Raw genomic sequence first — 26,531 nt, forward strand, 5'->3', positions numbered from 1 at the left:
AAGTATTTGGCCACCTGTCTTGGCTCAAATATGAACTTGAAGTGCCATCCCATTCCTAACCCATAGGGTTCAATATGATGCCGGTCCACCTTTTGCAGCTATTACAGCTTCAACTCTTCTGGGAAGGCTGTCCACAAGGTTGCGGAGTGTGTTTAAAGGAATTTTCCACCATTCTTCCAAAAGCGCATTGGTGAGGTCACACACTGATGTTGGTCGAGAAAGCCTGGCTCTCAGTCTCCGTTCTAATTCATCCCAAATGGGTTCTATCGGGTTCAGGTCAGGACTCTGTGCTGTGCAGGCCAGTCAAGTTCATCCACACCAGACTCTGTAATCCATGTCTTTATGGACCTTTATGCACAGGTGGCATCCTATGACAGTTCCATGCTGGAAATCACTGAGCTCCTGAGAGCGGACCATTCTTTCACAAATGTTTGTAGAAACAGTCTCCATGCCTAAGTGCTTGATTTTATTGATTAGGACACCTGATTCTGATCATTTGGATGGGTGGCCAAATACTTTTGTCAACATAGTGTATGTATGTATGTATGTATGTATGTATGTATATATATATATATATATATATATATATATATATATATATATTTATATATATTACAATTAGCCTAATATTTGCACACTATTGACTAGTGATGCACTGAAAATTTGTGCGCCGAAAAAAAGACACCGAAACCAGATGTTGTGATGACGTTAGCAATGAGCACAAGATTGTTTGGAGCAGAAGGTGGCATGTCTGCGATGTGGACGCATACTTTTACATATCCCAGATATACCCGCGGACCGCAACCTACAAAAAGTGCAAATATTAATAGTACAGTGTGACACCACTGAGTTTCGTCCGCGGACATCAAGCGACAGGAGTAAAGAGTCTTTCAACATGAGTACAGTCTACAATAACACTAGAAAAATATGCTAAATGTTTTGCTACTCCTTTTTAATTAAAAAAAAAGTCACTTAAAGTTTGGAGAAGACTGTAGAAATCTGTAAATAATTCTCAAAGTATAGTGTAGGATAAGGTACCATATTTATCATAAATTCCGGACTCTTTCTGTCTTGCCTTTGGTGAGGGCAGTCGCATTTTTTCCGCTCCCTTCTTCTCCCTACTTGCTCTCTTTGTTTTGTCCTGCCTACACTATTTTGAAGCCTCTTTCTTTGCGGTGTCCTCCAAATCTAAACATCAGACATGGAAATGATCAGCTGAACTAAAATCTTTTCGACGAGGAAAAGAGGTTCTGGGGAGCCTGGCTGCCCTGATGGAACCATTGCTGCGGGGTACGTGAGAGATTCCTGGGATAAATGGAGAATCATGTGCCTCTCAGTCCTTTCCATCGAGGACGTGGACATCTACCTATTTGGAACCGTGATCGCAGGGCAACTGCTGATTGGGCTGGGCATTGCTCTGGTGTATCGTCAAATTCGTAAGACGATGGCAGCCATTCAAGGAGCCCAAAGGCTGTTCGTCGCAATGGAAGGATTGGGCCGGGCTGTGGGATCACAGTCTGGGGCGATTTCTGAACTGAATCGCAAGATGGATCACATCATGGAAAAGCTGGTTGAAAGGGAAAAATTGGACATGAGGGCCGGCATGGAATAGAACAGACAAGCCAGTGTAATGTCTGTTCGCGGAAAAACAAAATCCTAATCTACGATTTGACTCCCTCGAATGGCCTTGATGCAACAGGCAGGCTGTTCTGAAAACATCCCCCCGAGGACTCCTCAATGATGGACGCTTTTGACCTCCCTCCCTCCTCAACGACACCTGGAGTCGAACTTTTTCTTGCATGCAGAACGGCCCCAGGCCTATGGACACTACATCAACACACCCAAGACAATGGGCATATACACACACACACACACACACACACACACACACACACACACACACACACACACACACACACCACGCCTTCACCACCGCTTGGTTCCCCTTTGGAGTGATGGACGGCTGGCAGCGCTTTATAGCAGCAGTCGACCTCCAGGGCCCCAACTCCCCCACCCGCTGTTGCGAGTTGTCGTGATTATATGTAACATGTTTATGTGTGCATGGCATGGAGTTTTTTCCCCACTCCAGACTAGGCCCCCTTAGGAGCCCAGTCTAGATTGCATTTTTTTGACTCATCTTCTTCCCCGGCATTTGACCTTTTTCCCATCTTTTACGGGGCGCCTTGTGGCGACCCATCAGTGTTCCTGTTCTGTAACCCTGTACACTGTTTGTTTGTCTAATCTTGAACGGGTTTGTGCTGAAAACAAAGGTTCGTTGTACTTGTGCAATGACAATAAAGTCCTATCCTATCCTAATCCTAATAAGCCGCAACTTGACACTTAGAACCCTGAGGCTTAAAAGACGATGTGGTTAATGTATTGATTTTTCTTCGCAATGGCCATAAAAAAAAAAGTTTAAACAAGCAAATTCTCTGAGAAGGTGTTTTAATATTTGTGCTATGGAGCAATCTTTTGGACGAGTTTTCTCACTGCAGGTGCTGCAGTGTCCTTCCACTATTGCATTTTGTTTTTTGCTGAAGAAACAAGTCCATGTCAAAAAACCAACAAATTTAGCTGAACTGCACCAATTTTGTCAAGAGGAGTGGTCAAAAATTCAAGCAGAAGCTTGTGGATGGCTACCAAAAGCGCCTTATTGCAGTGAAACTTGCCAAAGGACATGTAAGCAAATATTAACATTGCTGTATGTATACTTTTGACCCAGCACATTTGCTCACATTTTCAGTAGACCCATAATAAATTCAGAAAAGAAGCAAACTTCATGAATGTTTTTTTATGACCAACAAGTATGTGCTCCAATCACTCTATCACAAAAAAATAAGAGTTGTAGAAATTATTGGAAAGTCAAGACAGCCATGACATTATGTTCTTTACAAGTGTATGTCAACTTTTGACTGTATCTGCGGCTTATAGTGCGGTGCAAGTAATGAATGGAAAAATGTTTTTTCCCCTTGTAATTTAGTGGGAGCGGTTCATATACCATTGCGCTCTGTAGTTCGGAATATATGGTAGATACCATTGCTGCAGGTGACGTCACGTCCGGTTGCAGGCTCAACTACATGGCGGCCAAACAGGTGTGTTCATAGTAAACTGTCTCCAGGTAACGTTGTCATTTTCCATGCCAACAAAGCAAGCATGCCTGATAGAAAGTGTTCAAAAGTAAGCTTCTATGTTTGAAATCGTGCTAGCTGGATGCTAATTGATTTACAGTATATATGCCAAATGCATGCTACTTTACGTGGCGATTTCAAATTAATGAAATAAACAACAACAATCCAAAAGCTGCCGTGTAAAAAGTACAATACTTACAGTATAGAAAAAACTGGCACATTCAAATTAATGGCAAAGACTACTTCCTGAGTAAGGCAAACTGAAAGAAATGCATAGATGTAAATGAGATTCCGAAGTGTAAGAAAACTAAATATAACAACTGGACTGCACAGTTATTATCTCACTGGTAATTGTTGAATAAAAACTAATTGTATTACTATAGTATCACATACCTGCCAACTTTTGAAATCAGAAAAACCTAGTAGCCAGGGTCGCAAATGATTATTAGCATTCAGACAGGTTAAAATGTTGCTAAAACCATCACTTTTCTATCAGTCACAGTGACTTTTCAAAACAAAAATATTACAGCAAAAATCATATGGGTTGATTGACATGTTTATTCTATAAGCTGACTTCAATAGTTTGAAATTATTTTGACTGTTAATGCCAGTTATCCTGTCAACCTTTCACAAGACTTCAATTTGTTAATTGAAAGTATAAACAGTATAAACACTTTTTACAGTAAACAAATGGTAAAACAGTACTAAACAATTCCATTAAAAAAAAAAAGGTGTCATTATTAACTTTCTGTCCAAGCTTGTATAATCTACTACCTTGTTCAATTGTAAAAAATATTCTGTGCCTAAAATTCACATTTCTATCACAATTATCATACTGTAAACATGGTAAGCTAACCTCATTAAAATTAATAGTCCTGTCAATAGCATGGAATTACAATTCAAATGTAGTTTTTTTGTAAGCCTTTCAAAAGAATTCAAAATATGAAAAATTAATGAAAATTAATTTAAGCCATCAGACACTTGAAAAGTGGCACATCACATCTCTAATGTAATCATTTTAACTTTTCAACAGAAATAGCACTGCAAAAATATTAAGGACATACTTCTGTATTTTGGTAGTTATGCTGTCAACATTTAACAAAATGTCTTCAACTTGGACTTGAAAGCATAAATAGTATAAACACTTTTAACAGTACTAAACAATTCCAATAGATAACATTGGTGTCATTACCTTTTTCGCTAGCAACGGCATTAGACTTGTGTTTTTTTGTCCCAACGTGGTCTTTTACATCGCTAATTCCTCCGTGTACGATCGAAAAATCTTGTCTGCACAAGGTGCAATTGGCGTAGTTTTCACCCTTTTTGGAACGGATAATTATTCCCGGATAGGCTTTTGAATATTCTTCACGGAATGACTGCAGTTTTCTTTTCGGTTTAAGACTCGTTTGCGATTTTTCTCCGGCTGATTCCATGATCATTCGCTCGTTTGGAAACAATGGCAACTGGTGCCTCGTGCTTGGCAGCGGTGCTTTAAATAGCCTCGCGCATGGCATTCGGAATGGCTCGATAGGAAGTTACGGGAAGCAGTGTTGATTGTCATTGTTGTTACGCGATTTCGTGAATAAAACTTAAAAAAAAAAAAATTTTTTTAATTAATGAAAAACCATATTTTTTATCACTGCAACCGTAACCCGGAATAGGTTGATGAAAACCGTACTAATTACGGGAAAACCGGAGTAGTTGGCAGGTATGGATCACATGAACACCAACTACAGTGACGGCACCGGGAATTCCGATATGAAAGGTGCCCATCCTATTTTATTTCTATCAAAAGTTATTTTAATTTTGCTCTGTTTACATATTTCTCCCATTTTTATTTAGTAATTTTTTATAATATTGTAAAAAGTGCAATATCAATGTTGATGATTTGCATTTATTATTTAAAAAAATAATAATAATAAGGTTATGGCAATCAGAAACATGTTTTGTCTACTTAAAATACGCAATCAGGCTATAAAATGTTTTTTATGTAATCATTTGATTAATTGAACAAACTAATCAGAAGATTAATAAAATAACTGGTAGCCGCAGCCTTAAATATGACACAAAGGCGTCCACAACATGAAGTGATATCACATCAACTGGGTTAGACTTTATCACTTAAAAAACACAGGCAACAAAAAATATGAGCAAAATTAGCTAAAAAATAATAATAATCCAGCATGCCAACAGTACTATGCTAACATGCCAACAATGGCAGGCTTTCAGTTAGCATTAGTGAAATAGCAAAATATATGACAGAGGTGTACACCTGTTAAGTTAGCTTAAAAAGCTAAAATGCTAATGTTAACGTGCTAAAATGCTAACTGTAAGTACCAAAATATATTACTCTGAGATGTGTACCTATGGTTAATACACCTTTCCACCACTAGTGGCAGTAATGACAATATCAAACAAACATAAGAAGTCTGGAGCTAAAGTCATAAAGGTTTCTTAAGCACACAAATTATGACTAAATTGTTGAAGCTGTAATTTCATTTGCACTTTAATTTTATCGACAGCTTATTTAAGAAACATATATCATGATTATTATTTATTTAGTTAGAATTTATTTTAGCACAACATAGTTTGTAAATTGTAATAAATACATCTAATACATTTTAATAAATATGTGAAAGAAAATGTCATCAGTTTTATGAGTCTAGGTGATAATGTTTAATAAAATATATAGTATTATTTATTATCAATTTAGTTAGAATGTATTTATTTTAGCACAACATAGTTTGTAAGTAGCAATAGATAATTAGAAACGGCGTGGCCAGTTGGGAGAGTGGCCGTGCCAGCAATCTGAGGGTTCCTGGTTCAATCCCCACCTTCTACCAATTTTGGCACGTCCATTGTGTCCTTGAGCAAGACACGTCACCCTTGCTCCTGATGGGTCATGGTTAGGGCCTTGCATGGCACTCCCGCCATCAGTGTGTGAATGTGTAAATAGTGTCAAAGCGCTTTGAGTATCTTGAAGGTAGAAAAGCGCTATACAAGTATAACCCATTTACCATTTAATAAATTGCAATAAATATGTACATATATTATATATTATATTTTCTTGAGTCTACATGACTGTTTATTTAATATCAAATATAGTATTATTCATTAATAATTTGGTTAACATTTATTTATTTTAGCACAACATAGTTTGTAAATTGTAATAAATAATTGTAATAAATTGCAATAAATATGTACAATTATTTTTCATCAGTTTTCTTGAGTCTACATGATTATGTTTATTTAATAAACAGATATAGTATTATTCAATATTAATTTAGTTAGAATGTATTTATTTTTGCACAACATAGTTTGTAAGTTGTAAGAAATAATTGTAATAAATATGTACATTTATTTTTCTTCAGTTTTATTGAGTCTACATGATGATGTTTATTTAATAAACATATATAGTATTATTTATTATTCATTTAGTCAGAATTTATTTTAGCACTGCATAATTGTATGTAAATGTATTTTTCATCAGTTGTTATGAATCCCTTCTTTTGCATTATTTTTTTTAATCAGCCTGACCTAAGCCTTGATAATTAACACGTGGTTTCATATCATTTGACAACGTTGCAAACTTTAAATAGGTTAGCTATAATTATGGAATACCACTAAAATCAAGAGTAAGATGACTGATTCAGTGTGAATATGCGAGTGGGCCCCGGGGCCCTCTGTAGTGGAAAAGTTGTGCCCCGATGTCAAAAAGGTTACGAACCCCCGGCCTATGAAAACCTTGAATTGAAAATACCCCAAAATGTGTTTAGTTTTTTTAAAGTATGACAAATAAATGTTTGCCATATCTCACTTTGCGTGTTGATATCACATCTTAGTTTCACATGTTTTTCCAGTTTCACCGGTACAGTCTCAACTCTTCCGCTAGCATTGAAACAGGAGTTCAGAACATCGAGAGAGAAAAAAATAATCACATTTTTCCAATATTTGATGAAGGGAATTTAGTGCAACATACTTCCGGTCCTCCACGCTCACCACCGCCATCACACTTTCTCACCTCTCTGCCATCCATCGCCCCCACCCTCCAGCACGATCCTAATGATCTTCGTCAGGAGCGCCAACGGTTCACGTGCACAACGCCAGCCAAAGTGCACGGCTGGCGAGGGGAGCGTAAAGCAACAACAACAACAGTAAGAGGTGAAGAAGGACGTCAACACCACAATCACACAAGAAGTCACTTGAAGAAGTCGCTGGAAACCCCGAAAGAAGCCAACTTCCATTTGTGTTGTTTGGTGTGAGACATTGCCTTCTCTCTCTCGTTTGGGCACCACATAGAAACACTTAAGCTCCGCCCACTCCGGGGTTCAGGCACGCGCGCACAAATGTCAAATGAGCACACTCCAACTCCATCCTTTGGGAGAGGAGGAGGAGGGAGTGGGGGCGAGGGGGGCTCAGCTCGCCGTGACCCTGACTTCCTGACTCTTTCTCTCACGCCGTTGCCGTGGGAGACGCTGCCGCAGCGCCCGTTGCCGAGGTGACGGCCCGCCGGCTGTGCGAGCAACAATGGCGGCCTTGCGAGCGCCCCAGCTGCTGTCACCTCATCAGCCAACACACACACACACACGTTAAGACTTCTACCTGCATTACACCACCTTACTCACACACACACACATTCCTCCACCCCCACCCCCCAATCTCCCCGTCTTCCTTCCCCCTCTGACAGCCTCCTGCTTCTACTCCCTCTCTTCATCCCTGCCACTCTGGCCCACTCAGGAAGTGTATGTTCTCACTCTACTCGCACACACACACACACACACACACACACACACACACACACACACACACACACACACACACACACACACACACAAACATATCTCCTGGATGAATCCTGCAGTCCCTTGGGGGCCCACACTGCCTCTGAGAAGTGTTGGGCGGGGGAATGAAAAAAAAAAACCCAACCCATCAAGAGACCCTTTAGATTATCTCTTCATATTGATGTGATGACAGGATTGCCAGATTGTGTATCGTGTGTGTGTGTGTGTGTGTGTGTGTGTGTGTGTGTGTGTGTGTGTGTCGCCCCTCCCCTTTTGAAACAAACATGTGCAATCACACAAAAAAACTCCAGCAGACCGACGCACACGCAGGAAAAACTCTTTTTAAAGAAACACAACTCACTGCCGCGCGTGTGTGTGTGTGCGGCAGACAGAGCGATGTTGTGTTGTGTCGAGTGTGCGTCTGCGTGTTTTCCCCATCCCTCAGTCCTCTTTAATAATTGAGCTGATTCTGTCCAGCTTGTTAAGGAGGTACACAGCAGCCTCACACTCTTTCTCTCCCTCCATTTCACTCCTCCTCTCGTCCATCCATCACCTTTCTCCCCCTCGCCTATTCTTTGACCTCCGCATCGCCTCTCGCAGTTTCCTCCTCCTATAGAGGTGAGAGGTCAAAGCGACTGTGAGAGTCAACATCGCCATTGAACACGTATTAAAAAAAGAGCAAGGAGCCACAGAGGGTAACGTAGAGTAGGACTGGGCCATTAAACGTCATTAATATATATATCGCGATACAGAACCGATACCAATTAAAAATGCATTCCATAAAACATTCAATTATTATTTTTTCTTTGTCGTCGGAAGTTGCCAAGAAAGGTTGCACATTTCGTTTGACGATATATTGACTTGCAAATTATTGCTGATAAACAATATTATTGCCATTATTTTTATTTTGAGACCAAGTTAACCACAGATGTAACGACAATACCTTATTTTTCGGACTATAAGTCGCTTTTTTTTTTTTCATAGTTTGGCCGGGGGTGCGACTTATACTCAGGAGCGACTTATGTGTGAAAATATTAACACATCACCGTAAAATGTCAAATAATATTATTTATCTCATTCACGTAAGAGACTAGACGTATAAGATTTCATGGGATTTAGCGATTAGGAGTGACAGATTGTTTGGTAAACGTATAGCATGTTCTATATGTTATAGTTATTTGAATGATTCTTACCATAATATGTTACGTTAAAGGGGAACATTATCACCAGACCTATGTAAGCGTCAATATATACCTTGATGTTGCAGAAAAAAGACCATATATTTTTTTTAACCGATTTCCGAACTCTAAATGTGTGAATTTTGGCGAATTAAACGCCTTTCTATTATTCGCTCTCGGAGCGATGACGTCACAACGTGACGTCACATCGGGAAGCAATCCGCCATTTTCTCAAACACAATACAAACACAGAGTCAATTCAGCTCTGTTATTTTCCGTTTTTTCGACTGTTTTCCGTACCTTGGAGACATCATGCCTCGTCGGTGTGTTGTCGGAGGGTGTAACAACACGAACAGGGACGGATTCAAGTTGCACCAGTGGCCCAAAGATGCGAAAGTGGCAAGAAATTGGACATTTGTTCCGCACACTTTACCGACGAAAGCTATGCTACGACAGAGATGGCAAGAATGTGTGGATATCGTGCGATATCCCTGGCCTGCTGACATCAACTCCAAAACTGGACAGATCAGCTTTAAGGAAAAGAGAGCAGATGGGGGTATGTCTACAGAATATATTAATTGATGAAAACTGGGCTGTCTGCACTCTCAAAGTGCATGTTGTTGCCAAATGTATTTCATATGCTGTAAACCTAGTTCATAGTTGTTAGTTTCCTTTAATGCCAAACAAACACATACCAATCGTTGGTTAGAAGGCGATCGCCGAATTCGTCCTCGCTTTCTCCCGTGTCGCTGGCTGTCGTGTCGTTTTCGCTTGCATACGGTTCAAACCGATATGGCTCTATAGCTTCAGTTTCTTCTTCAATTTCGTTTTCGCTACCTGCCTCCACACTACAATCATCCGTTTCAATACATGCGTAATCTGTTGAATCGCTTAAGCCGCTGAAATCCGAGTCTGAATCCGAGCTAATGCCGCTATACCTTGCTGTTCTATCCGCCATGTTTGTTTGTATTGGCATCACTGTGTGACGTCACAGGAAAATGGACGAGTGTATATAACGATGGTTATAATCAGGCACTTTGAAGCTTTTTTTTAGGGATATTGCGTGATGGGTAAAATTTTGAAAAAACTTTGAAAAATAAAATAAGCCACTGGGAACTGATTTTTAATGGTTTTAACCCTTCTGAAATTGTGATAATGTTCCCCTTTAACATACCAGGCACCTTCTCAGTTGGTTATTTATGCCTCATATAACGTACACTTATTCAGCCTGTTGTTCACTATTCTTTATTTTAAATTGCCTTTCAAATGTCTATTCTTGGTGTTGGCTTTTATCAAATACATTTCCCCCAAAAATGCGACTTATACATGTTTCTTTCCTTCTTTATTATGCATTTTCGGCCGGTGCGACTTACACTGCAGAGCGACTTATACTCCGAAAAATACGGTAGTAATAATGGATGTATACCATTTCAACCAACCATTATTTTGATAGTCAATTAGTCAACAATTATCTTAACAATTAGTCGACTAATCAGATAATAAAGCGTACACATATTTAATGGCTCTAATCCACTTCTAAATGCATCTGAAGTTATTTTAGGCATTTGCTTACAAACAACATGATGACTAATGAATTCATAAATATTTATTTATACTGTAACCGTGCTGCTCATTCAGCTGTTACACAAATTTCAAGGACATTTTTTAATATATATATATGTACAGTAGTAGGGTTGTACTGATACCAATATTTTGGTACCGGTACCAAAATGTATTTAGATACTTTTCTAAATAAAAGGGGACCACAAAAAATGGCATTATTCGCTTTATTTTAACAAAAAACCTTACGGTACATTAAACATGTGTTTCTTATTGCAATATTGTCCTTAAACAAAATAGGGTTCTATAAAAACACCAGGATAAGATGCTAGATGTGTTGCTAGTTGTTTTTAATTTTTTTTTTAAAAAAGGTCGTTAAAAGTGTGTAACACTAAAAAAATCTCCACAAAGTACTTTGTACTAATAGCAGCAACAATTGAAAATATGGCAAAACGTTAAAAAACATGTTAATACTAATAAATAAAAACTGATTTTAAATATATGTAATAGGGCTGGGCGATATATCGATAGACTCGATATATCGCGGGTTTGTCTCTGTGCGCACCTTCTTACATACGTCACGTGTGCAACGTCACACGCCCTCCCCAAGCAGAGAGGTAGCTACATGGGTAACATTAGCTTTGATGCTAATGGTGCGTTGCGAGTGGTAATAGGAGAGAAAGAAGGTGCGAATCTGGTAAGAAATGAAAGAAGGATTAATTCCCAAGAAAAACAGCACGGGGTCCATCGTCTGGCGGTGGTTTGGCTTCAAGCGGGAATATGTTGAACAAGTATGGGTCAAAATCGTTACTACAAAAAGTAGCACCACTGCTAATTTGTAGCATCATTTGAAAAGTCACCCGCTAGAGAATGAAGAGTGCTTGAAACTGCATGTCAACATCTCAGGCCGGTGCCACACCCACAAAATGCCCAAGCAACAATTTCCAGATCAACACCGTATGAAAAAAAAAACGACAACAGAGGGAGATAACGGAGTTTACCATGAATTGATTTACGTGGACACCGACTTAAACAAGTTGAAAAACTTATTGGGGTGTTACCATTTTGTGGTCAATTGTACGGCATATGTACTGTACTGTGCAATCTACTAATACAAGTTTCAATCAATCAATCAATCAGGAACCTACCACAGAACGAAGGACATACACTATTTGATTTCCTATTATGCAGCTCATCTTTATTTGACACTTATTGAAATATCTTGTGTGACATCATGCACAAAAGTGCACTTTATTTGTTTTAAACTATTGTAGTGGCGTTCTGTACAAAAAGTGCACTTTAATTTAGTGTTGTTTTGATATGTCATCTTAGTGACATCATGCACAAAAGTGCACTCATAGCTTGTTTTAAAATGTCTCTGACAATCTTGCACTTTCTGTTTTGGAAATGACATGAATGTTTGTGCCACTGCTTAATAACTCTTTAATAAATACACTTTTGCTAAATTGACTTACCGGTAGTTGTGATTTCCCTCTCTGCATGAAAGTTTAAAAGTGGCATATATTAATGCAGTATGAACAAGAATGTTTTAATGTAGACACATAGAATCATCATACTGCTGTGATTATATGCATCAAGTGTTCATTCAAGGCTAAGGCAAAATATGGAGATATATATGGTGTATCATGACATGGCCTAACAATATCAAGATATTAATAAAAGGCCATATCACCCAGCCCTAGTATGTTTACATTTTTTTAAAGAAAATCATATCACAGAAAATTAGCATAGTGACCACACCCATAACCCCGCCCCCACCGACACAGGTATCTTGGCAGTTTAGGGGAAAGTCTGGCATTATCGCTTCATCCTGGACAATATTCATGACAAATGTGTGCTTTGTTTTAAAGATGTGCTATTTGGATTTACACTGTATGAAAAAAATGTTTTAAAGGAATTTTACCTTTGCAACCTCATTATACTATTGGCTAAGTTTTATATTCAATAGGTTTCTCATTGTCCCATTGGGGTGAGTTTTTCCTTGCCCTGATGTGGGATGTGAGCCGAGGATGTCGTTGTGGCTTGTGCAGCCCTTTGAGACACTCGTGATTTAGGGCTATATAAGTAAACAATGATTGATTGATTGATGATTGATAAATGTAAGTTTCTCAATACGTTAAAACACTCTCTACCTCTAACAACCAAAAAGCTGTGAAGACGATGATGCTGTGTTCCAAATTTAAGTTATTTACTGAAATTGAGTGAGCCTATGGCTTCGCACTTTGTTTGTTTTATATATATATATATATATATATATATATATATATATATTGCATTCTATTTTAGTTACTTAGAATTTACAACCCCCTGGCGCTGTTTTGTACTCTTTTTGATTATTATTTCCTCAACTGTTTGTAAATGTTGAAATTTATAAATAAAGGTTTATAAAATAAAAATAAAAAAAAGTCTGGCATTATTGGTCTTATTTTAACAGAACATTTTATGACACATTAAACATACGTTTATTATTGCAATCGAAGAACAATGTTGTCCTTAAATAAAACAGTAAACATTCTAGACAACTTGTCTTTTAGTAGTAAGTAAACAAACAAAGGCTCCTAATAGGCTGCTGACGTATGCAGTAACATATTGTGTCATTTATACACCTATTATTTTTTTCTATGATTGTCACACACACACTAGGTGTGGCGAAATTAAGCTCTGCATTTGACCCATCACCCTTGGTCACCCCCTGGGAGGTAAGGGGAGCAGTGAGCAGCAGTGGTGGCCGCGCCCAGGAATCATTTTTGATGATTTAACCCCCAACTGTGTCAACATTATGAATGTAGTTGTTCATTTACTGTTAATATCTGATTACTTTCTGTTTTAACATGTTCTATCTACACTTCTGTTAAAATGTAATAATCACTCTTTCTTCTCTCGTTTGATACTTTACATTAGTTTTGGATGGTACTACAAATTTTGCTGTCAATCCAGTACCAAGTAGTTACTGGAGCATACATTGGTTATAATTAAAGTTCTGGGTTTATGAAAAATAAAAAATGACAAAAAATTTTGTGAGGATAAAAAATATCTATGTAATCATTGTAGTACGGCTCGTTACAGTCAATGTTTGTATAGATCCCCTCTTTTGTTTACATTGAGGAGCGCTGTTGTATCCGATTACGGTGTGTAGTGAAGCATGTTTAGCTATTCTTCGTCCTGCAGTGATAATGCTACTTGTAAGAAACATACTTTATTTGTCGCCATGGAGGCAAGGATTAGTCATTTAGAAGTAGCCAAAACACTGCGGATGGACGTTAGCCGCTGGCTATGTTTTAAAGCACCTCTTTTAGCGCAGCGCTTCAGTGTTTATACCTTCACATTTGTCGTTAGTTTTTAGGCCAAAATGCATCTATTTTGCCTCTTATGTCGCCACGCTGTGTCTGCTTGTAAGTACTCCGTGCGTGTGCTCGTTTTACCAGCAACGTCACACACACAAAAAAAAAATCACAAGTATTTTTCAGAGTTAGTATAGTACCGTTTTTAATTTGTTAGTACTGCGCTACTTTACTAGTATTGGTATACTGTACAACCCTATAACGTTGTAATTAAAATGCAAACTTTGAAATAAAAAAACCAAACAAATCATACAAATAAAATATACTATCTTTAAGCAAAATTTTGCACTTGAATAAAAAAAATCGCTACCAAAAATCAATGAACTGGGTTCTGTCTGTTATGGAGGGGGCAGGGGACCCTCAAATATAAACAACCTGTCACAAACTCGCATGGCTGCGGTAGGAGGATGACGTGCAGGTAAGACAAGTACTTTAAGTATACTGTATAGTAACTCAGGATGAGAGTCTGTAACGTCAATTAATCTTCCAGCCCTGACTAAAGCCATTTATAACATCCTGATTGGCAATGGCAACCAGGTGTGCTTAAGCCAATCAGGGAACAGGTGAGGGGAAGAGCGCTCACCAAGACAAACAGGAAATGGAACCAAAATAAGAGCACTGACCAGGAGACGAAAGCAGAAAATAAGGAAACAGGACAAACAAGTGAAACGACACTTCATTTAGTGTGGCCCACCACCTCATTTAGATGTGACCCGCCATTTCATTTTCTGCGGCCCGCCATTTCATATAATGTCTCCCACTACTTCATTTATGTGACCCGCCACTTCACATACTGTCTCCCGCCACTTAATTTATGTGACCCATCACTTCATTTAAATGTGATACTCCACTTCATTTACTGTCTCCCGCCACTTCATTCAAATGTGGCCCGCCACTTAATTTCGCGTGGCCAGCCACTTCATTTAAACGTGACCCACCACGTCATTTAAATGTGACATTTAGTGTGGCCAGCCACATCATTTCGTGATCCGCTACGTCATTTCGTGTGACCCGCCACTTTATTTACAATGGCCCACTATTTCATATACTGTGTCCCGCCAATTCATTTACTGTTTCCCACCCAATCATTTAAATAAGGCCCGCCACTTCATTTAGTGTGGCCCACTATTCATATGCGGGGTCAATTTAGTCATTTAGTGTGACCCTCCGCTTAATTTACTGTGGCCAGCCACTTCAATTAGTGTGGCCCGCCACTTAATTTACTGTGTCCAACCACTTCACATAAATGTGACCCACCACGTCATTTAAATGTGACACGCCACTTCATTTCGGGACCCGCCACTTCATTTAGTGTTGCCCGCGACTTCAGCTTCTGTGTCCCGCTACTTCAATTAGTGTGACCTGCCACTTCATTTTCTGTGGCCTGCTACTTAATATACTGTGTCTTGCTACTTCAATTAGTGTGGCAAGCCCATTAATTTACTGTGGCCCGCCACTTCATTTAAATGTGACCCACCATGTCATTTAAATGTGACACGCCACTTCTTCTAGTGTGGCCAGCCACTTCATTTTGTGTGACTTGCCATTTCAATTAAATGTGACCCGCCACTTCATTTACGGTGAACCGCTACGTCATATATTGTGTCCCGCCACTTAATTTACTGTCGCCCACTAAATCATTTAAATATGGCCTGCCACTTCATTTTGTGTGACCCGCCATTTCAATTAAATGTGACCCGCCACTTCATTTATGGTGGCCCGCTACGTCATGTATTGTGTCCCGCCACTTAATTTACTGTCGCCCACTAAATCATTTAAATATGGCCCGCCACTTCAGTTTCTGTGTCCCGCTACTTCATATACGGGGTCCCGCTACTTCAATTAGAGTGACCCGCCACTTAATTTACTGTGGCCCGCCACTTCATTTAAATGTGACCCACCATGTCATTTAAATGTGACCCGCCACTTCATTTAGTGTGGCCAGCCAAATCATTTTGTGTGACCCGCCATATCAATTAAATGTGACCCGCCACTTCATTTACCCTGGCCCGCTACTTCATATATTGTGTCCCGCCACTTAATTTACTGTCGCCCACTAAATCATTTAAATATGGCCCGCCACTTCAGTTTCTGTGTCCCGCTACTTCATATACGGGGTCCCGCTACTTCAATTAGAGTGACCCGCCACTTTATTTACTGTGGCCCGCCACTTCATTTAAATGTGACCCACCATATCATTTTTAAATGTGACCCGCCACTTCATTTAGTGGCCCGCTACTTCACATATTGTGTCCCGCCACTTAATTTACTGTTGCCCACTAAATCATTTAAAAATGGCCCGCCACTTCAGTTTCTGTGTCCCGCTACTTCAATTAGTGTGACCCGCCACTTTATTTAGTGTGACCTGCCACTTTATTTTCTGTAGCCTGCTACTTCATATACTGTGTCCCGCTGCTTCAATTAGTGTGACCCACCACGTCATTTAAATGTGACCCACTAGTTCATTTACTGTGGCCTGCCCTTGCATATACTGTCTCCCACTACTTCATTTAAATGTGACCCGCCACTTAATTTACTCTGGCCTGCCATTTTATTTACTGTGGCTCGCTACTTCATTTACCGCGGCCCGCCAATTCATTAAAATGTGACCTGCCACATCATTTTCCCTGGCTTGCCATTTTATTTACCGTGGCCCGCCACTACATATATGTAATTGCATATCTATTCAACTTTGACAAAGTCTGACCATGCAACAAAATATTACAAGCATACTTTTGGTTATGAACATACTTCCAAACTGCTTGTCAACTTGACTTACACTTGCAAAGCAAGTTATCATCAACCTGTTGGCTAAAATAAAACAATAATCCAATTGCTTCTGCAAATTGTGTAACAAGGCTTTTACGCGGTTATATTTATATATATTCACTGTTACAAGTGAATGAAAGCACCGCACTAAAATAGAATGCATATCATATAGGAAGAGGCAACATCACACAGCAAACAACACACAATCACACACGCACTACTACAATGAGGGAATAACGAAAAGCAAATCAATGATTGACGTGACCAGCTTGCAACAATACAATACCCTGTTTGTGGATAAGGACACTACAGCCATGGAAGCACAATCAATCTCTTTATTAACCAGAGGGAACGCAATCCAGTGAAAAGATTCAACAGAGCTAACAATCACGCCTGAGGTAATGCTACCCTGTCTGTCTCTCCTCTTGATGTCATATGTCATCTAGCAACGCCTTTTAAAAAGCACACACTCACACACTGCTTTCATGAAACATCCTTTAACTGTGTATGTCAGATATTTAATTGTTTATTTATTTTAAAAGTAATGCCATAATAATTTTCCCAGGTAAATAATTACTAGGGGTGAAACGGTTCATCGATATATTGATTTATATTCCTTAGATTCAACTACATCGATCTATGCTTGGCAAGTTGGCCTTCCGGAAGATAGGTGTGGATCCAACATCTATTTAAAAGGAAATCGATCGATTTTAAACATTGGATTTAAGAACGTCAGACTTTATATAAAGTTGAACACTTTTATTGATAAGGACTTTAAACGTTATTCAAGTCTGTCTGCGCGCCTGTGACATCATCGCCATCTGACAACCCAATTACAACCCAACAACTTTCAGTCACAGCACCATTGCAAAAGCCACAACAAACAATACAACACAATTATATAAAGTCTCAACACAACTTGAAGCCGCTAAGGACGCGACGGAACGACTTTGTGAACATAGCATATTAGTATTATTGAAAAAAGTAAAAAAGTAACTTCCATCTCAGGAAGTCGGCGAGTCGCCAAAACTTGTCCGCTGTCACTTCTGCTTCGTCTTGTGTCGTTTTTTTGTCCTACAGTTGTGTTGTGGCTTTATGTTGTCGTGTTGTGGCGTTCGCATTTGTTGTAGTTTTTACAATCTCGCTAATGCTGGAAGTTGTTGTGGCGCTTGCACTTGTTGTGACTTTTTTCTGCTACCATAGCAGTTTATTAAAAAGAGAGCAGCGGCAGGTCAAACCACTGCTCATTTAACTGGAACAGATTTGATCGAACTTTATTTTTGATTTATTTTGTATTTTTATGCTAAAAAAACAAACAAACAGTAAAATAGCAGGTAAATATACTGTTCATTCAGCCTGAAGAGATGTTGGTTGCACTTCATTTTTTTTATAATAATATTGCATTATTTTATGTTGAAAAACAGCAAAAGTAGCCGGTAAATCTACTGTTAAAATGTTGGTTACTGTACTTTTATTGAAAATTGCTGGAATATTGAAAATGTGAGTTTTTCCTCTTGTTAATTAAAGCCTTTGTGTTGGTTGCACTTTATTCAAATAAGCTATGAATGCATTAACTGTTGTTTACTTGCTTGTCTGCATCCATCATCCTTCCCTTACGAGAAATAACAGCAATATAGGAAACTTCACCTGCAGTGTCCACTATTTATTTCACACTCAAACTGCTTGTTTTTTTAAAGTTACTAAATCGATTTGGATGGTATCTGTTCCAAAAAACAATATTGTCCCTAAATTGTATCGGCAACCACAAATTCTAAATCTAATAATTGTGAAAAAAAAAAACTTTAAGTACGTTTATTAAAGACCAATTCCGTTAGTAAATCAATTACTTTTGGGGGAAAAGTAACGAGTAATTATAATTACTTTTTAAAAGTAATTTTTTTTAACCCTGCCCGGGAACAATCTTCGGATATTTTTTAAAGCATGTCTGCATGAAGTTTGGAGCATCTTGCGAGGGACTTGAGCGCGTTAAAAAAAAAAAAAAAAAAAAACAACAACAAAAAAACGAGCACGTAAACTCCCGATCGATGAATATTCTTGTCGGGTCTTCGCATCGAGGGGGCGTCTGGCCGCAGCGACCTCACGCTGATAAGATGAGAGGGAGGTGATTGGCTGATAGATTGGCAAGCGCTATCTTCGTGACACTGCAACACGCACACACACGCTGTGGCAGCAACCCACACGCCTGGAAACTGCAGCAAGGCTCAAACAACAAAAGACACACACACACACACACACACACACACAGCTTGGAGACATTGTGTTAGGTGCGCTGACACTGCCAATGAGGACAGGAGCAACATCAACGGCGCCACAAGGCCGTTGCCATGACAACTAGCCTTGTTCACACAGGTAGCATGAAGCACAATGGGCCTAAGCTGTTATATGTTCACATTCTCTCCGTCTCACACACACACACACACACACACACACACACATACTTACGATTGACTAGACAGCAGCCGCATGCCAAACTGAGGCCGTTTCCTTTTCATTCCAGCATTGAGCGAATTATCCATCACGTCCAAGTGGATGTGCCAATAGGAGATCTCACTCTTCTACTCGCAGCTGAGGGTGAGACACAGAGTGTGAGACACACGCACATAGACAGACAGACAGACAGACAGACAGACAGACAGACAGACAGAGCATCAGTCTGCATACTAACGGGAGCTGCAGCATAGCCTGTGCACGTCTCAGAGGGGCCCTTAAATAACAAACTGTCACTGGCCAGACACTGACATTGACTCCCTCCTCTCCCCCGAACCGCAGTCGAGATCGTCGCCATCCAGAGTGTCTCTCTCCCTGTTGCCTCTGCAAGATGTGCTGCCCTTGTGTTGGAACAGCTGGAGGAGGGTGGTGAAAAAACTCCTGGGCGATGATGAGAGGATGATGAGGATGATGACGACGATGCCGACTGTCTGGAAGCATGGATGTGCTTGCCCAAGAAGTTCCAAACTAAAGTAAGAGCACCAGGCAGGACCGATAGTGGGGTTCACACATGGCGTGCGTGTCAGCAGAAAAAGCCCACATGACTCGGCAGCACAGGAATGCATGGTCGAACCCCCTCCCACCACCCTCCAGCAGGTTAATGCAAAAACACTCTGGAAATAATATGTTTATAACATGCAGAGGTGGGTGATACTCACAGAGTTGTGGGGGCGGTCAGCGGCGGAGCACCGCTCCTCTCCGGGCAAGGGTCGTTGCCTGGACTGCCGCAGCCGGGAGCGCGCAGCATTTCGCGGGTCAGCCTCCCCCGTCACTCCCCTCCGCTCCGGAGGTGGACGACAACAAAAGCGGGGAAGCGGCGGAGGAATGTGGAGAAAACGCTCGCCTGTGAGGGTCTTCCGCTCGGGAGAGGCGCTGACATGTTCCGCGGGGAGATGCCAACAAGGGAGGGATTACCCGCGGCAAGTGCGAGGCTTTGCCGGGGGGAGAGAGTGGACCGAGCGCCCGCACGCCTTCTGCAGCTGCAGCTTGTCTGGAGCGTTGCTGTCTGCGCCGTGCCTGTTGTCACGCGCTCTCCCGGCACCCGTAGCTACACAGCTGCGCGTTTGTCCTGAAGGATTGTGGGAATTGTAGTTTTTAAAGCTAACGGCAAACGTGCTGTTGCGTTTAAGCAAAAATCTAGTTTTAAACATTTCAAAAATTCTAAAACACACTTAGACTAATGTAATATTTACCTGAGGCTGGCACGCAAATTACAAAATAAATGTTTTTTTTCTTACAGCCTGTTAATAGACTTAATGGCGACCCGGCTAGCGAGCTAGTTAAGAGATAGCTAGCTAGTTAAGAGCTAGCTAGCTGGCAAGTTAGCCACAGGTCGTTTCGAGATAAAATAGATAGATACGTGATAGATAGATAGAAATATAGATAGAAAAATCAATAAGCAAGTGGCTGGATGGATAAATATTAAGCCGAAAGCTACACTTCATTAACTTTTAAGGTACTTATCGCACGTCCCCGGCCCGGTTTAGTTTATCCCGCTTATTCTCAAGTCTCGCGATGTTCGCACAAAGTGCAACGCTCGCAGCTGGTCACGTGACCAGAAGTGTCCGTCCCCTCCAAACAAAACCAAATAAAGACTTACATTTTTATTTATATATATAAAAAATTAAAAAAAAAAATTCCATATATACAAATATAGAGTAACGTTATGTAAAGCAAACATGTGTTGTTGTATTCTGAAATTAAAAAAAAAAAAAAAAAAGGCTCTCGAGCGCTCTCTTTAAAATGAGCCATATGTAATAATGTGGCCAGAAATGGTACTGCAAATACGGTCAAAATTCTGTCTCCCTGACTGAGGTTGCCAGATACGAACTTCCACTGCCTCTTACTAGGGGTTGAGGTGCTGGGACCAGGGGCGCCGCTAGGGATTTTGGGCCCCATGAAAATAATCTTTACAGGGCCCCCAACACAGTGTCATTATTTTTTCTGTATTATAATTTCATCATCATTAGGGGCCTCTCTGGGCCCCCCTCCATCATGGGCCCCTAGAATCCGTCTCCTTTACCCCCCCCTTTTCGGCGCCCCTGGCTGGGACCATAATAAAAGATAAGTTAAATAATAATAATAGATTTTATTTGTAAAAAGCACTTTACATTGAGTAAACAACCTCAAAGTGCTACAGTGTATTAAAAAAAAAAAAAAAAAAAAAAAAAAAAAAAAAAAACTAGAACAGCCATATAGCTAAAACTAGTACGCATATATCTAAAAAAAAAAAAAAAGGCTTTTTTTAAAAAGATGGGTTTTTAAGCCTTTTTTAAAAGCATCCACAGTCTGGGGTGCCCTCAGGTGGTCAGGGAGAGCGTTCCCCAGACTGGGAGCGGCGGAGCAGAAAGCCCGGTCTCCCATTGTTCGTAGCTTAGTCATCTAAGGTCGGAGGAGGTTAGCCTGTCCGGATCGGAGGTGTCGTGTGGAGGATTTGGGGGTGAGCAGTTCCTTGAGGTCGAGGGGGGCATTTCCATGTAGGCACTGGTGGGTTAGTAGGAAGACTTTGAATTCAATCCTGAGTGGAACAGGAAGCCAGTGAAGGGATTTGAGAGTTGGTGTAATATGGTCATATTTCCGTACTCTCATCAGGATCCTAGCAGCACTATTCTGTATGTATTGCAGCTTCTGGATGGTCTTGCTGGGGATCTCGACAAGAAGTGCGTTGCAGTAGTCTAAAGTCTAAAGTACCAATGATTGTCACACACACTCGAGGTGTGGCGAAATTATTCTCTGCATTTGACCCCCTGGGAGGTGAGGGGAGCAGTGGGCGGCAGCAGTGGCCACGCCCGGGAATCATTTTTTGGTGATTTAGCCCCCAATTCCAACCCTTGATGCTGAGTGTAATAGCTGAATAGACAAGCGTTTTGTCACTAACCAACACATTTTACACAGCAATTAGGCCATTTTCAGAACTGTTAGAATAATTGTATCTAAGTTATCACAAAAACTTTGTGTTTCAATGAGTTCCCAGCGAGAAGCAAAAACATGTCTTTGAACCTACCAAGAAGAAGGCTTGTAAAACTCCACTGTGTAGGGGGAGCAACATGAAGGTGTTCTGTTTTTCTTCATGTATTGTAATCAACAGAAATATATTGTTTTAACCCAAGGACTACAAAGCGGAGAGAAGGCAGGATCTGCCCAAGTTCCAGACACCGCTTTTTTGAAGTCTTTTACGAACCTCTTTTTTGAAGTCTTTTACTAACCTTTCTTTGAACTGTTTTACGACCTTTTCTTTTGAACTGTTCTGTAACAAAGGCAACGCTGTTTACGACCCACGTCCCTTTGGAAGCAGCTGTTGCCATGTGGTCAGGGGAAGTCCAAATAAAGGAGGAGCCGTACAATCTTTCACCAGAGCGTGCTGAGACACTGTAGTGTCCATGCGTCTCTCCTCAAATTGAGCCAAATTTTAATTCTGTCTCTGTTTAATTCTTTGCTTCTTGTCTTGTTTAATAGATGTCATCAGTGTTTGAACCTGACAACAACAAATGGCAATCATATGGTTATTGTCAGTACAATCAGAAAACAAAGACCAAAACCAACTACAAACCCCGTTTCCATATGAGTTGGGAAATTGTGTTAGATGTAAATATAAACGGAATACAATGATTTGCAAATCATTTTCAACCCATATTCAATTGAATATGCTACAAAGACAACATGTTTGATGTTCAAACTGATAAACATTTTTTTTTGTGCAAATAATCATTAACTTTAGAATTCGATGCCAGCAACATGTGCCAAAGTAGTTGGGAAAGGGCATGTTCACCACTGTGTTACATGGCCTTTCCTTTTAACAACACTCGGTAAACGTTTGGGAACTGAGGAGACACATTTTTTAAGCTTCTCAGGTGGAATTCTTTCCCATTCTTGCTTGATGTACAGTTTAAGTTGTTCAACAGTCCGGGGGTCTCCGTTGTGCTATTTTAGGCTTCATAATGCGCCACACATTTTCAATGGGAGACAGGTCTGGACTACAGGCAGGCCAGTCTAGTACCCGCACTCTTTTACTATGAAGCCACGTTGATGTAACACGTGGCTTGGCATGGTCTTGCTGAAATAAGCAGGGGCGTCCATGGTAACGTTGCTTGGATGGCAACATATGTTGCTCCCTGTATGTACCTTTCAGCATTAATGGCACCTTCCCAGATGTGTAAGTTACCCATGTCTTGGGCACTAATACACCCCCATACCATCACACATGCTGGCTTTTCAACTTTGCGCCTATAACAATCCGGATGGTTCTTTTCCTCTTTGGTCCGGAGGACACCACGTCCACAGTTTCCAAAAAACATTTGAAATGTGGACTCGTCAGACCACAGAACACTTTTCCACTTTGCATCAGTCCATCTTAGATGAGCTCAGGCCCAGCGAAGCCGACGGCGTTTCTGGGTGTTGTTGATAAACGGTTTTCGCCTTTCATAGGAGAGTTTTAACTTGCACTTGCAGATGTAGCGACCAACTGTAGTTACTGACAGTGGGTTTCTGAAGTGTTCCTGAGCCCATGTGGTGATATCCTTTACACACTGATGTCGCTTGTTGATGCAGGACAGCCTGAGTGTTCGAAGGTCTATATTCTAAATTCTAAAGTTAATGATTATTTGCAAAAAATGTATCAGTTTGAACATCAAATATGTTGTCTTTATAGCATATTCAACTGAATATGGGTTGAAAAGGATTTGCAAATCATTGTATTCCGTTTATATTTACATCTAACACAATTTCCCAACTCTTATGGAAACGGGGTTTGTAGATATCATCAGTGTTTGAATCTGACAACAACAAATGGCAATCATATGGTTATTGTCAGTACAATCAGAAAACAAAGACTAAAACCAACTACAACCAACGCTAGCAATGGTTATACTGGCAAAAAAAAGAAAAAGTAAAGCATGCTTAGCAGCGTAATGTACGCCCAAAACTAAAGAGGAGTCATTTTACCAAGGTATGCCTATAGGCTACACCAATGAGGAATTATTTTATCGAGTGATTTTATCTGTCTCCAAATGTTTCACGTTGCCGTGATGACAGCCGTTCTAATGTTGGAACCGAGTTCCTCAGCATATCAGCATGTTGAGAAGGAAGTAGGCACGGACACTACCCATATTCACACAGGTTTTATTTGTCGAAAATATATTTTGCCCTGTCAGTTGGAATACACGTGGACATACCCCGTAAACCTATATGTCCATGTGTCATTGACCGGGCTAGCATGCTAATCGTCACACTGTCTTTGTTAGACAAGATCATAGACTGTATTGGACAATATAGTTTACATACCAAATGTCCATTCCCATTGATTACAAGTAATAAGAAAACGTAAATGCCTGACTTACCTATCAAGGAGGAAATGATCAAGTTTGGCGTCTCCATCTTTCAAAGGCATCACCGATACAAATCCTGGTTTTGTTCCTGGCTTTGTCATGAATAAGTTGAGAATGGTAACGAGGCCTTTTAGATTTACTAAGGTCTGACATGTTTAGTAACTTCACCGGTGGCAGTGACGAGACAAAGAGAGCGGGGTGTGTCTGGCAACCTGGATGTGACACACTCGCGGACTGTCTGATTGGTCAAACTGTGGAGGGCGGGGCATCGAAATGAAAACGATAATATTTCAGGGCTGTAAATCTAATTTTGAAATGAGCATATCCCGGCTGAACTACTGTTATCAGTTATAGAGGTATTGGGAAAAGAACATGATTTATTCATGCCTTTTGACATATCAAGGCCATTTAATGATGACTTGACATGACATTATCACTATGATGTTTGACTTTTTTGAGGTTTTGGCTACATGATATGGTAAAATGTTATTTACACTCTATTATATATGATATATATAGAATATTTTAGATATATATTACATCCATCCATTTTCTACCACCTGTCCATGTTTTGGAGGTGGGAGGAAACCAGAGCCCGGGAATAGAACCCAGGACCATCTCGCTGTGAGGCACGAGCACTATATAACGATATGTATTATAAATTAGATACTATACACAACATATTGTATAATATACACTACATTGCCAAAGTTACTTGGCCACCCATCCAAATGATGAGAATCAGGTGTCCTAATCACTTGGCCCGGCCACAGGTGTATCAAATCAAGCACTTAGGCATAGAGACTGTTTCTACACTCTGATGGATGAGTCTGGGTTTGGAGGTTGCTAGGAGAACGCTACATTTCGGACTGCATTGAAATTTGGTGGAGGAGGAATTATAATGTGTGGTTGTTTTCCAGGAGTTGGGCTTGGTCCCTTAGTTCCAGTGAAACAAACTTTGAATGCTCCAGTATACCAAAACATATTGGACAATTCCATGTTCCCAACCTTGTGGGAACAGTTTGGAGCGGGCCCCTTCCTCTTCCAACATGACTGTGCACCAGTGTACAAACCAAGGTCCATAAAGACATGGATGACAGAGTCTGGTGTGGATGAACTTGACTGGCCTGCACAGAGTCCTGACCTGAACCCGATAAAACACCTTTGGGATGAATTAGAACGGAGACTGAGAGCCAGGCCTTCTCCACCAACATCAGTGTGTGACCTCACCAATGCGCTTTTGGAAGAATGGTGGAAAATTCCTATAAACACACTCCGCAACCTTGTACACAGTGGACAGTGAGTACATAAACATGGAAAGCGAGCTAAAGAAAACACTCCAAACTCAGCCTCTGCTCATCATTCATCACTGAAGGTACACATTCTGTCAATTCTCTTATATACTCTTTCATTCTAGACTTCCAGAGTGTTTGTTTATCACATCACTCTAAATGTATAGACTATAAAGTTCACAAACATAAAGAGGGATCCTAGTGGGCCAGGCCAATCTTTCCTTTTCTCTAAACTAAAACTGGGGAAATGTGTAGAGTGTTCTGGGCTTCAGTACAGTGATGATCTCCTGAAGACATGATTTTATTTCACAATTCCTTGAGAGAGAGAAAAACGCCTGGTTAGGCTTTGTGTATGTCATGTGTGCCTTCCTTGGGTGAAGCCAGGTTTACAGCTTTGTTGTTATTATGCTGTTTGTTACTTATGTATGTTATGTTGCAGCTATTTAAAATAGTTTTGTCTGGCCCGAAACAAATTGACCCTTTGAAACATATCTTTGTCTTTGTGTGTTGTATGTAGACCACATTGCTTAGCAGAGTTCAGTGATGCAAATGCATGTCAAGTTGATCAACACATTGTATTATTCTCCAGTGCAATAACAGTACTAAAATGAAGGCTAAAAGGGCATTAA

General features: G+C 40.3%; 1 protein-coding gene across 2 annotated transcripts in view; it reads right to left on the reverse strand.

The window, feature by feature from the left end:
* Positions 1–20,248, reverse strand: part of ahdc1 (AT hook, DNA binding motif, containing 1) — a 79,699-nt gene extending 59,451 nt beyond the window's left edge. Inside the window, exons 1-2 of one of the 2 annotated variants that reach the window (XR_009811705.1) lie at positions 19,465–19,548; positions 19,242–19,364 (exon numbers count right to left, since the gene is read on the reverse strand). The gene's annotated coding sequence lies outside the window, so the exon portion shown is untranslated. Of the gene's footprint in view, positions 1–19,241; positions 19,365–19,464; positions 19,549–19,945 lie in introns of those variants that run through there. The other variant, XM_061930783.1, reaches the window with a different exon arrangement.
* Between the last annotated feature and the right edge of the window lie 6,283 nt (positions 20,249–26,531).

The sequence above is a fragment of the Nerophis lumbriciformis genome, linkage group LG37 (genome assembly GCF_033978685.3).
Source record: "Nerophis lumbriciformis linkage group LG37, RoL_Nlum_v2.1, whole genome shotgun sequence".
NCBI classification, from domain to species: Eukaryota; Metazoa; Chordata; class Actinopteri; order Syngnathiformes; family Syngnathidae; genus Nerophis; species Nerophis lumbriciformis.